This window comes from Physeter macrocephalus, chromosome 21 (genome assembly GCF_002837175.3).
Source record: "Physeter macrocephalus isolate SW-GA chromosome 21, ASM283717v5, whole genome shotgun sequence".
Lineage (NCBI taxonomy): Eukaryota > Metazoa > Chordata > Mammalia > Artiodactyla > Physeteridae > Physeter > Physeter macrocephalus.
In genome coordinates, this window is record NC_041234.1 from 11,872,910 (window position 1) to 11,886,710 (window position 13,801).

Consider the following 13,801-nt stretch of genomic DNA (forward strand, 5'->3'; position numbering starts at 1 on the left):
AACTTTTGGTAGAAATATATCATCACTTGTACCCACATAAAATTAAACAGAGCCACACCACGTTTATATCTGTATATAATCTACATTTTACAGTACATCTGAATTTACGATTCAGCTAATTACTTAGGTCATTATAGATATTTAATTTCTTGAATGTATTTTTTAATATCATATTAAGCTCCTGTTATTATTAAAGCTTGTTATTATTAGTATAAAGTCCTGACTTAGAGAGTTTTTTCATATTACTTTTACATAAGAATCTCAGATTGACCTCATCACCTTTATAACCAAGACTCCAAGGCCCACCATGAGAAGGATGGTGGGCAGATATGTCTTAATACACACGGTAGAATGCTATCTAAAAAGTGTCTTCTCCTGTTTGGGAGTATATTGATTTCTTCTTTCTGCTGTAATAAGTTACTGTAAATGTACCAGCGTAACATAACATAAATTTATTATCTCACAGTTCTGGTGGTAAGAAGTCCTAAAATCAAGATGTTAGCAAGGCTGGGCTCCTTCCGGAGCCTCTAGGGAAGAATCCATTTTCTTGCCTTTTCCAGCCTCTAGAAGCCAATGGCATTCCTTGATTTATGGCCCCTTCCTCCATCTTCAAATATCTTCAAATCTCTCCCTCCTCCTCCTTTTCCTTCTCCCTCTCCCCCTCTCCAATCTCTGCTTCTGTCCTAACATCTCCTTCTCTGACTCTGACCCTCCTGCCACTCTCTTATAAGGACACTTGTGGTTATATTAAGCCTACCTGGATCATCCAAAATAATCTTCTCATCTCAAGGTCCTTAACGTAATCTCACCTGTAAAGTCCCTTTTGCCATGTAAGTTAACATATCCACAGCTTCTAGGAATTGGGACATGGGCTTCTTTGGGGTAGGACATTATTCTGCCTACCATAGGGGGGTTATTTCCTAGTACACTTATCAACTGTGAAAAATTCTTTTCATTTCTTTTTTTTCTTTCACATATATTTCCTGATCACCTACTAGGCACCTGGCCCCTAGTCGAAGACACTAGGCAGATACTGAAGGCACTGTCCCTGTCGTAAGGAAGCCAGATGTCTATTAGTAAAATTAAGTGAACTTTAGACTTCTGAAGATTTTTTTAAATCATTTTTAGGTTGTACAGCAATCTTGTTTATATTTAAGCCCTATTTATTGGTAATAATAATATTTCATACCACATTTGTGCTTATGACACAAACATTAATGCCCTTTAGCCAAAGACCTCCAAGAACATAACTATAGTGGAACAAATTGAGTTTATTATTCATTGTAGTGAGGGAGAATACACACCATGGGAAATATGTGGTGTCTCAGTAAGAGGTTGTTAGAAGAGACTTATTATAGGATTTGGGTTTTGGCTAGGAAATTTGGAGCAAAGTCTAAGATAGTAGAGACTCACTCTAGATTGGGTGCTGTTAGTAAGCCAGGGTAATTTTGTGATTGGGTATCTCAAACATCTTGTCTGTAGGTATAGCAGACCAGAGTAGAATAAAGCTGTAATAGGCAAAGAAGCAACAGTCACTCATATTAGCCAAGACAGGGGGATGTTCAGTATTCTTTGGATGACACAGTGAACTTGTTTATATCTCACTTATTTCTGGCCTCAGAGTAACCTAGTCTGATGTTGGTGTTTGAGATTATGCCCAACAAGGAAAAATATGGCCTAGCAGTGAGCCTCAATCCTGCTTCTAATACCTTGGAGGCCTTGGTCATTCTAGTTCCCACATGCTTGACTCATGGTGTTTCCCATCCCTGTCCCATCTGTGGCACTTGTTAAACATGCAGAATTCCAGATCCACCCCACAATCACTGCATCAGAATATCTGAGTATTGATTTGACCAGGTGATTCTTAGACACACTAAAGGTTCAAAATATCTTTATTTAAAAAAGCAAAAAAAATCAAATATTTATCAGTGTTAAATGTTTGTGATTACTGTCTTTAGTAATGATTTTCTCACATCTTAGTCTTTTATTTTCATTATTTGTTCTTGTGTTGACTGAGTATCACCTGAAATCAGCACTGCAGTCTGCAGCAGGACTGAACAACTGTTGCTGTTTGGGTTCTGAATGCACACTTCACCATCATCTCTCTGTATTGTCTTCCTGTTGGCAAGCTTTCCCACGTGCTTTACACCTGAAACCACATACGCCTTACAACTTCACTCTGATGAGCATGCCTTTTAAAAGCTAAGCTAACGGTGTTTTCCTAGTTACCACGTGAAAACATGAAGAATGCAGGGCCTTTAGGATGGAGTCTGTGCCTTCAAAATAGTATCCATGACACTCATGCCTCAATTTCTGGGGTTTTTTTGTGACAGTATAAATATGCACAACAGAAAGACAAAATCAAATGTACAATCTGACATTTATTGATAATTATTAATACTAGTACTCTAAAATATGGCTCCAGGTCCTCAAAATAAATTTTTCTGAAGCAATAATAATTTCAATATCATGCTTTAATTATGTTTGTATGTTTATAGGTAATTTTAGAGAAATGAATTTTCACAGAGGACATGCTAAAGCTCAACATAAATTAAGAAGATAGATATATAAAGTGTGTATTTACCCATAATTTGTTGCAACTTGTAATTCCAGAAGAAAATCTGAATTTAATAGGCATTCTGGAAGAATTGCCATATTCTGAGTGTCAATAAAGTGTCCTATACTGGTGCTTTTTTAAGTGTTCTAAGCAGAGGACCAGTAGTTTTTATTTATTTATTTGTTTGTTCACTTTTTAAATATCATTACCGATTTTTCACAGGTGGATAATTTTTAATAGAGTAATACTGAATTTATAAAAATAATTGAAAAGAAACATAAAAACTGCAAATCTATTCTTAAATTATTATTAGATTCAACAAGTATAAAATTACTCTGTCAAATTGGTATAAAAATTCCTGAGATTTAGTCTCAATTTCTGTGCTTACATCATGGTAGATTAGTAAAAAAAAAAAAAAAAAATCACAGATTACTACAGTTTCAGTGGTACTGTCTGATATCATACTTAAGCACTGGGTTTTTAATGTTTATAGCATCATAATTTGTTAGAGCTATGCTATAAGGAAACTAAGAAATTTAACCTCAGATTTTTTTCCAGTTTTATTGAGAAATAATTGACATACATCACTATATAAGTTTAAGGCATACAGCCTGATGGTTTTATTTACATATTTTAAAATGAGTAAGAGTGGTGAGAGTGGGCACCCTGTCTTGTTCCTGATCTTAAAGGAAAAGCTTTCAACTTCCCATCGTGATGTTAGCTGAGGGCTTATCATATATGGCCATTATTATGTTGAAATATTTTCCTTCTGTGCGTAAATTATTAAGAGTTTTTATCATGAATGGATGTTAAATTTTATCAAATGCTTTTTCAGCTCTATTGAGATAATCATATGATTCTTTTATTCTGTTAATATGAAGTATCACATTGATTTGCATATGTTGAACAATCCTTGCTTCCCATGGATAAATCCCACTTGATCATGGTGAGTGATCCTTTAATGTGCTGCTGAATTGGGTTTGCTAGTATTATATTGAGAATTTTTGCATCTCTATTTATCAGGGATATTGGCCTGTAGTTTTCTTTTCTAGTAGTGCCCTTTTCTGGTTTTGGTATCAGGTTAATGTTGGCCTCGTAAAATGAGTTTGTGAGTGTTCCCTCCTCTTCTTCTTCTTCTTTTTTTGGAAGAGTTTGAAAAGGATTGGTGTTAATTCTTCTTTAAATGTTTGGTAAAGTTCACTAGTGAAGCCGTCTGGTCCTGGGCTTTTCTTCCTTGAGAGATTTTTGATTACTGATTCAATCTTAATAAGAACATTGAAAGAGGTAAGATTGACGTTCTTGGTCGGGGACTTGGCAGTTCCAAAGCAAAGATAGCCAGTTAATGAATGGAGCAGGAGAGGCTAATGGACAAGAAGGAATGAATATTATTTGGTTTATTTTGAATATTTAGAAAAAATAAAAATGAGAGTATGGTGCTATTTATAATTTTTAAATTTTAGTAAGAATGAGTTAATTACAGAAAGAGTAATTTGAGTTTTTGATATACCAAATATAGAGGTTAGCAACAAAGCTAAATAGAACTGTGATCCATTTTTACTTCTTCTCAGAAAACTACTCTTGCTGCTGTGACTGAGCTCATCCTTCATTTGTCTTTTCCCTCCCGTCCCACTACCATTGTGTCATTACGTCCCACTGAGATGGCTGACTAATGTTGAATGCCTCACATCTGTAATAGTCTCTGCTTTGTCCTTGGGACCGCTAATAGTGCCTGACACATAGTAAGTGTTGAGTAAAAATTTTTCAGAAGATCAGATTAAAGTATGTTCCCCAATGCATGCCACAATACTATGTTTTTCCTTGTGATTTTTAACGTAAGTTTCTCAGTTTGTATATAATGTTCTTTTCTAAAATCCTTGAAGGCAGGTTCTATTCAAATGGCACAGTTTCCTTTAATATTTCCCCCAAATCCCCAGAAAAAGGTCTTAACTCTATTCTGAGCCTAGATGTATTATTTCATTGTAATTATTTGCTTATACATGTCTTCCATAGTGGTGTAAATGATCCTGAGTACAGAAGTTTTGTCATTCTTCTAACCTTCTTCCTCTGTACCCTAGCACGGTGCCCCCAAATCCTAGGCAATCAATAAAAGTTTATTCTACAGATGAATAAGTGAATTACTCAGTGAGATCAAGAGAAACTGTCAAATAGCTTTAGTTTTATTTCTCATACATAGAATTTTGTATTTTGCTTCTCTATTTTGGGTAAAGCTTCTAACTCCTAAAGTCTAATAGTTATAATTTTCAATTTGATTGATAATAAGTGTACTAGACTTCTCTACCCAATCTTTTTGTCATGTTATTTGTTTGTTTGTTTACTGTTCTGAAACAAGGAAGAATTTAACCAAATTCATAAGACCTGCTCTCATTAATATTCTAAAATATACAGCCCTCTCTCCTAGAAATAATTATGGAGGATGCACTATCTACATTATGTTTTCTAGGGTCTGGGATGCTCTTCTAAATAGGAAAGATTTCTTGCCTCAGTACTGACCCCAGTTTTATCAGAAGATGTTTATAATTGGGGGCACACTCAACTGATCCCTAATCTCTGTTAAGGTTGCTTCCCTTAGGTTAATTACCCAGTACTTAACTCTTGCATTTGACCCTCATACAAGAGCATATTCAAAAGGATTCCAACCTTACTGAGTTAATGAATTGCATCTTTACGTAATTCTCTACTAGTTGGATAATAAAGTAGTTTGCAACAGAATTTATTCTCTTCATAACTTTATCTCCTTTGCAATATTATGAGATAAATCTTCTTTGAAGATCACTTATATGATGTCACGTATTTTTCAGCAATCAGTTTCACTAATTTATAGTCCTAACTCCTATTCTCCCATTTTATCTTCTGCTGAGTAAATAGATTAATAGAATCACAGTCCTCTGGTTTACACTGGATATTTCACAGTGAAATTTAGGCGAAATATTTCCTTTATTTTATAACACATTGCTAGGCCACCTGTATCATCAAGTCACACATTTGGATTTGTCAGTTTAAGTTTTTCTTAGAGCACTCTTCCAAATTAATCTTGCAGGAACCCATCCTATTTTGATATATGGCCAACACACAAAATGCAAAATATCAATTTAACTGTAGTTCTTACACTCATTTATTAATGTGCCTATTCAGCAAATACTTTTTGAGGTCTTGCTACAGAACAGGCTCTAGTTTTAGTCTGGGGATTCAGTGTTGAGAAAAACAAAACAAGTTTCCCACATTGGAACTTACATTCCAGTAGTTAAAGGTAAATAACAAAAAATGGAAAACTGCATAGACAAGATGTCTTGCAATTATGTATTGTGTAGCATATACAGGGAAATGTGATAGTGACTAAACATTTTCTTTATATAGGTTGTTTAGGGAAGGCATTTCTGAAGAGGTAGTCTTTGATCTGAGAGTTGAGGGATGAGAAAAGTCAGCTACAGAAAAAGGAAATTTTTTAAGTAGAGGAAACTAGCAAATGCAGAAGCTCTAAGGAAGGGATACCCTAGGCATATTCAAGGAACATTAAGAAGGCCAGTGTGTCTAGTGGGTAGTAAGCAGGGTTTTCAGGGAGAGGAGTATATGAACTGGATGTCTAGGGTTAGACCAAAACCAGATCACATAGGGTCTTAGAGTGTAAAGGGAAGTCATAAGAGGATGTTAAGCAAGAACATGATACAATTAAATGTATGTTATCAAAAAATTTCTCATACTGCTATAAGAAGAATGGATTTTAGGGCATGGAAGCAGGAATCCCAATAAGAGGTTGTGGCAGTAGCTCAGGAATAAGATGATGGTCACTTAGACTAGGAGAGAATTGGACTCATTTGAGATAAATGCTGGAAGTAGAATAGATAGCATTTGCAGATGGATTGATTTACTGGGTAAATAAAACATAAGAATAAAAAAAGATGGCTAAATTTTTTACTTGATCAATTAGTTAAAGAACCGTGCCTCTTACCGACACATGTACTTTGGGGAAATGTAGAGGATAACCATTACTTTTTTTCCCGTTCAACTTCCACTCCTACTTTTAAATATAGCATCCTGATTTTTCATTGGGCATTCTCCCTCCTCCTACTGAATCATATTATTTGTATGGGCATTCCTCCATTTCCTAGCTCAGATATGGGTAATGAGATGCAAGTTTGGCTAGTCACTGTTTTCAAATCTTCCATCAAAGTGATTGACTTAGTGACCACATTTGGCCCAGTCAGATGCAACCCTGAGACTTTGGATTGAACTAAAAGAGTTGAGGTGCTCTTTTTCCAAAGTGAATGGCAAATTAGGAGGATTTCATTTTGGAACAACTAGAGGTTATCACACTGGGAGAGCATGCCAGAGAATGAGGCCAGTGCAGAGGCGAACCAGGTCAAATGGTAGAGTGAGAAACCAAGTCCTGATGGTATTTTTAATCCCCTAAAGCCCCATGCCTGAAGCGAAATTGACTCCGGGAACTTGCAGTTATCTGTTCCAAAAATTAGTTTTTGTATGCTTGAGATGATTTGAGTAGGGTTTCTCTTCCATGTAACCAAGAGCTCTTATTAATACAGGTGAGAAATTTGATTTAGGTATATTAAGATTGAAATGCCTGTTTAAGTTTGCCAAATTAAAATACAAGATGCCCAGTTTAATTGGGCTTTCAAATAAATGATGAATAATTTTTTTAGTGTAAGTGTGCCCCAAATATTGCTATTTCTGGCAAGCCCATACCAATTAGATAACAAAGTGGAGATGTGAAGTGGGTTGTTGCCTCTATAGAGCTAGCGCTCAAGAGAGAGGTCAGGGATTTTGATGTATATTTGGAAGTTGTCACATTAGTGACAACATTCAAAGCCATGGGACTAAAGAATTAAATCTTGGGAAACAAGGCAGATAGAGTTGAGGCAGTATCCAGGGCTAAACCTAAGGAAGGCCCATTCTGTTGAAGTCTGGAAGAGAAGGAAGAAATTGTAAGACTGAGAAGAAACTGCCAGTGAAGGTGGAAATAGTGTCAAGGAAAGTTTTTACTTTTTAGAAATGAGTTTCAAGGCTGGAGTCCTCAACATCTCCAACAAAGATTAGCAAAGTTGCCTGTCAAAACAACGGACACCCTTTCCTCCTTGGCACTTACCTGCTGAGCCCTTTCAACATTTCCAGTATTTCTTGTAACTATCCCAATGTCCAGGCCCCTTTGGCTATTGTTGGAGACATCTAGAAACTTACCTCCTCTTTTTTTTAATTGGTGCAGAGATGTGCCTTCTCTGCTGCCTCTGATATTTTGGGACTTAAAAATCCCTTTTCTGTTTCTGTCAAATAGCTCAAGACTTTAAAGATAAGGAAGAGTTAGAACTGATATGTGCTATGACTAACTACTAGTTCAAAGTACTGTGTTCAGGTGTGAGAATAGGGAAACAAACAGCTCTAGTGAACAACTGTTCATGACCACAGTGTTACCAACATTGCAGAGCCTACTGACTTCTTTTTTTGTCAGCCTCACTGTCTGACTTGTCTTCCATCTTCACTCTATCCAGGTGTCCTTATAGGGCCAGCAGTCACCCTCTTTGTTTCTCCCCAGTTACCTTCCTTTTCTTCCTTTAACTTCTCCCTTAATTAACCGTGAAATGGAAGTGTACTGTGAGAGGAGTTTTTCTTTCTTTGTTTTGTGATTCTCTTTTTATTTTTAACCAGATTGTTTATAATTATAAAGTAATAAAACTTGCACAAAAAGAAAAGAATTAAAGCAGTCATATAAGGGACAAAAAGTAAGAACTAAAAGTCCCCTTCTGCCACAGCCCGTCTTCTTGAGATAATTGTTAACAGTTTTTGTCTATCTATCTAATTACTTAAATTTATTGTACATTACACATTACTTACTATGCTCCAGAAGCTATTAAAATGCTTCAAATACAGTCATTTATTTAATCTTCACAAAGGCCCTGTGGCAGATAAGGAAAGCGACCTACAGAAAAGATAAATAACTTCTCCAGAGTCACAAAGTAAGTATATATATGCATCTTTAATATGCATGATATAAATATTCTCTGACAAAAGTAAAATACACAGATGACTTCAGTGATATCCATTTAAAAAACGTGCTGCTGTAGACGTACTGTTTATTGATACAAACACTAATACAACTTTTGGGTCTGCAGAATTTCTTTAGTGGCATTGAGCCCCACGTCTGTTACTGTTCTTGTCAGTGAGCTCAACTTCCACTAAAGTTATCATTCTACAGAACTTTTCTCCTTTGTGTGATCTGAGTGGGAATCTTTTTATGGGAGTAGCTGGAAATACCCAGAAATTCAATTTTTTATATTTCAGGCCTGCGTTTCCACACAAAGTGGACAGCACTTGCTGGGCCACACCTACAGCATTGTCACAAACTTAAAATTCCCATTCATCCAAAGATAATTTTTCTCACCCATGATATGGGGCAGGTGGCTTTTGATCGGCAAATAAGCCGCTCAGTTAATTGGCAGAGATTTGCAGGTTACTTCTCAGGAACAAGAAGCATAGACTGGGCTTCGGCTTCCTGCAGGGAATTCTGTTCTGACTTCCAGCAGCACTGGGGCTTGTGGCCTCCATTTTTATCATGAAGCAGGCATTAACACCATAGCTTCCAATGTTTGTTTTGTGTTACTTTCTTTATTTCCAACACTCTGAGAATTCCGGTCTTTGCTTGTGTATTTGGAATTGGAGAGAGAAGTTAATGCATGTGCTCAATCGTCCACCTTGACTCAAAAGTTTTAGTACCACTTTTATGTTACAGGTACATAAATCTTAAAAACATGTGGTCCACTCACTTTCTTAATTACTCCTTGATTTTTAGTATTTGATAAGCTTCAAAACTTGTTTCACAAGTCCCTTCCCTTTTTGCTATCCTCCTCCATTCACAACCTCCAAACTAAATGTTTTAACTTTGGCAGAATATGGAAAGACTTACACAAAAGGGCCGATGTATTTCACTGTGTTTTGTTTATAAGTTTAATAACAGTTTCAGTTATGCAAAAAATATTTATCTTAGTGTAAGACTGCATATATTCCCTCACTTCTTTAACTAGGAAGAGTACTAAAACTGAACAAAGTCTCCTCACATTGAGAGAATGTAGGAAGTAACATATACTTCAAAGTGAAATGGCACATAGAAAGATTTTTTTGTGCCTCAAGGAGAAATAAATTTCTAATACAATTTAAATATTCTTATCCACAAGGAATAGGAAATCTAATAGTTTGCTTGTGTTTGAGCAGCAAGCCCCTTCACAAGATGGGCTTAGGAAACGTTATAAAGGCAGACATTTGATTATAAGTTGGGCGATTTGATTGCATGACACCCTGGTCAGGCGGCATTAATATATCTGTTTTTAAAATAGCTTTCCTGACTATTACATTTCACTTGATTCTCTGAAAAGCTTAACTTGTTTGAGACGCTATGAGGGCAAGGTCAGAATTTGGGTCACTATCTTATTTAATACCTAATGTTTCCCTTAATGATAAAGAAGATATTTTTGAGCCTAATGCCTTCAACATTCCAAAATATTGGTTGAGCACCTACTACAGGAAAAGCACATCATTAATTAATTCCAATTTCTTTCTTAGAAGCCTTTCCCATTCTAAACTTGCCTTTGATCCAGGACTTTTTGCTTCTTAAAGATTGTGACCTTCAGTAAGTGCCTGCTTAGCCACTTCCTAGACTTTGGCAAATGATTCTATAAACACTAATTTTCTGTAGGTGTAAACCAGATTCCCATATGCTGTGATATCTGAAAACAATGAAAAGGAGAAAAGGTAGTGGACTGAAAAGGAACTCAAGAGAAGCGATTAAAAGGTCCACACTAATTCACAATGATAAAGAGTGTCAGATAATCTTGCTGACAAATTCTCTATAAGTAGACTCCTTAGTTTTTCAGGGGAAAAAAAAAGTACCTGTTTTGAGACCATAAAGCCTTGGCATTTATTGTGAGAGGCATGGAAACTTCCACACAAAGACATAGAGGTAGTCCAAAAGTCTTTTATTGACCTTAAGATTTATATGTCATGTATGTTATTTATATTTATATTTCTATATCATGATATATATTTTTATTTGTTTAAAAACATTAAGCACCTTTCTATGCTAGAGCGAATACTGAACAACTCATATCTGTTCCAATTTTATTCTTCCATCTAAAGTTAGTAAGTCGATAATATTTTTAACTTCTGTGCATATAGTTTCAATATTTACACAGTTTTTATTACATCCCAGGATTTCTGGAATGATTATCAGATGGTATTTTTATAACAATATTTTCCAGGGATTTTGACTGCTTCTACAGTTAGCAAACAAATACCAATTTTTGTTTGCATTGATGAACACTGCAATATGATTTCACCTGAGATAATGGATAGTTTTTTCTATATTTGATAGCTTTTCCTATCCTTTTCTTACAATTATAACTTTTAGATGAATCCTTATTTATATTGTCCTCCATTCTAACATAACACCAACTAAAGTGAAAAACAGCATACTGCATTCCAAAGTCAAAGTGTCAGATAGTTCTCCAGGATGACTCGATGATCCCTGTCCCTAAATATTTGCATTCATTTCAGGACTCAGGAAAATTGCCACAAATAATGGCTGTAATTATTACAGTATATTTGTTCCCTAAATCGACTTTGGGAGAAAAAGTTATGCTGTTATTTTTAGCGATGATATAAACTAGGCTGTTGAATTGAGGGATCACTCCCGAAATGACCTGGAAAGGAGACATAGCTACGGCGGCTTCAATTACATTGATACGGAGTACCTGACTATTTTAAGAGCTATTTAGTCTTATATTTGGAGGCCAGGAATCACAAAGTTGCCACCCCTTCAGTAATTTAAATGCCCAAATAAAGAAGGAAATGTGATTTATTTATCTATTCTACATATTTATTATTATTATTGTTATTTTAATGTAATCCATTTTAATTGTTTATTAATAAATACTGAAATTTTATTTGGACTTTTGCAGGTGTAAAGCTAAGTGAATTCAGGATTTAAGTCACAAAATTAAGGTAAGGTTCTTTTATAGACTATTTTTAGTGATAAAATCAAACGCTTCTAAATCAACTGAGACTGTATATATCTTTCAGTGAAGTCCCAAACTGGTAGCTTTATTGTCTGTGTCAACCTTGGAAGAGTCAGTCCAACAAAAAGGGTGATAGTAATTTGATTTTTAAATTGACTTCAGTTTTCTTTATTATAATCTTAAATTCCTATTTCCCATCGTACTAGTATATCTGAGTTAAAACAAAATATAACATGAATGGTGTTTGCATATAAACCATCCTTAAAATCTTTCAATTTTGCTTTTGTCACCCTTCAATTGTTATTATTTTTGTTTGGTGATAAGTTTTTTGTTTGTTTGCTAAGCTGATTGTTTGTCCCCCGCCATTCCAAATTATTTGTATAAAACTGAATTATCTATCTTACCGGCTACAAATAGTTTTTTTCATTTTTGAAAGTAGAGAATATTTTCAGATACACAGTCTAAGTTAAAAAAAAAACATGGTAGGAGGAGAATAACACCAAAAGGGAAGAGGAATAGTGATTTATATGGTTACACTATTAAATAACAATAGCAACAACAACAATAATAGTGTTATTAGGTACCATTTATGTAGCATTTATCATGAGCTCTATACTGTTCTAAGTGTTTCATGTACACTAACTCATGTAATCCTCACAACAGTGGGAAAAAAGTCAAAAAGTTGTTAAGTAATTTGCTAAAGGTCACAATGGAAAAGTCACAAAGGAAAAATGCAAAAGTCAAGTTTAAGCAGAAGATTTCTTTTTTTAATTCAAGAATGTTGTTAAGTGCAGCTACTTGAGGAATGCAGCAATGAAAATTCTAAAAATATTGAGATATCAGGAAAAAAAAAAAAGCTTACCTAATTTTCAGGGACCTGAATGCAAAAGAAAGATATCATGAGTTCCTAGAAATAAATCAAATTAGCCTGATTAGCCTGTCAGTGAATTTTATGTTGAAAGACCAGACTTTTGAGGCTCAGTTCCAATCCCATGTTTGCTAGTTTCATTGGGCAAGTCATGTTAATTCTAGGCCTGGATATTTTTCACTCTAATAAAAGGGATTTGATAAATTTCTAAAGACCCTTCCCCCTGATCAAATAGATTACCTTTACTTAATACTATACCAGCCATGGATTTTTTTTGCCAAAAGAAGTTTTAAAAAGTGGGATCAGCTAAGTATAATGCATTGGAAGGATACTGGAAGAATTCAGTGTCTTGAAGGGAAAGGCAAAGAACCAGGTGTGGTCCAGACTGGAACCCGGTGGCTAGCTAGCTAGCTAGCTTGCTTTATTTATTTATTTATTATTTTGGCTGCGTTGGGTCTTCGTTGCTGTGCACGGGCGTTCCTCTTCGTTGCAGTGTGTGGGCTTCTCAGTGTGGTGGCTTCTCTTGTTGCAGAGCATGGGCTGTAGGTGCACAGGCTTCAGTAGTTGTGCCTTGCAGGCTCTAGAGCACAGGCTCAGTAGTTATGGCGCACGGGCTTAGTTGCTCCGCGGCATGTGGGATCTTCCCGGACCAGGGATCGAACCTGTGTTTCCTGCATTGGCAGACGGACTCTCACCTACTGCGCCACCAGGGAAGTCCCAGAACCTGGGAGCTTTAGAAGACCTTGATAATGTTTATGTGGCAATCCCACCATCCTTCACCACTAGAGCCAATAAATCCCAAAGATTTCTTAAAACTTTGTATCACAGACACTCTAGTTCTAAGAGAGAGTCAAATCAGCCATGGTTTTGTCCTGTGTCCAAATATTGGTGACACCAAAGCAGTAAGAGAAAAAAATGTGGTGGGAGGAGCCTTACAAAGAAAAAGGCAAGTTTACCCAATGGAATTTTTGTCTGCTATGGTTTAATAACTGGATACTCTAGGACTCCTGTACTAGAATTTTCTTAATGTGGGCCTTTAATATATGACTCTTTCCCTTGAGATAATTAATAACTAAATTGGAACAAATATATTAATAATGAAAAATAAGATGTTAGAATTATTGTGCACTTCTTCCTCAGATTTATATAGGAGGGTTATAAAACAGATGAGCGATATCTCTTAAAAATCTTCCCCTTCGGGCTTCCCTGGTGGCGCAGTGGTTGAGAGTCCACCTGCCGATGCAGGGGACGCGGGTTCGTGCCCCGGTCCGGGAGGATCCCATGTGCCGCGGAGCGGCTGGGCCCATGAGCCACGGCCGCTGAGCCTGTGCGTCCAGAGCC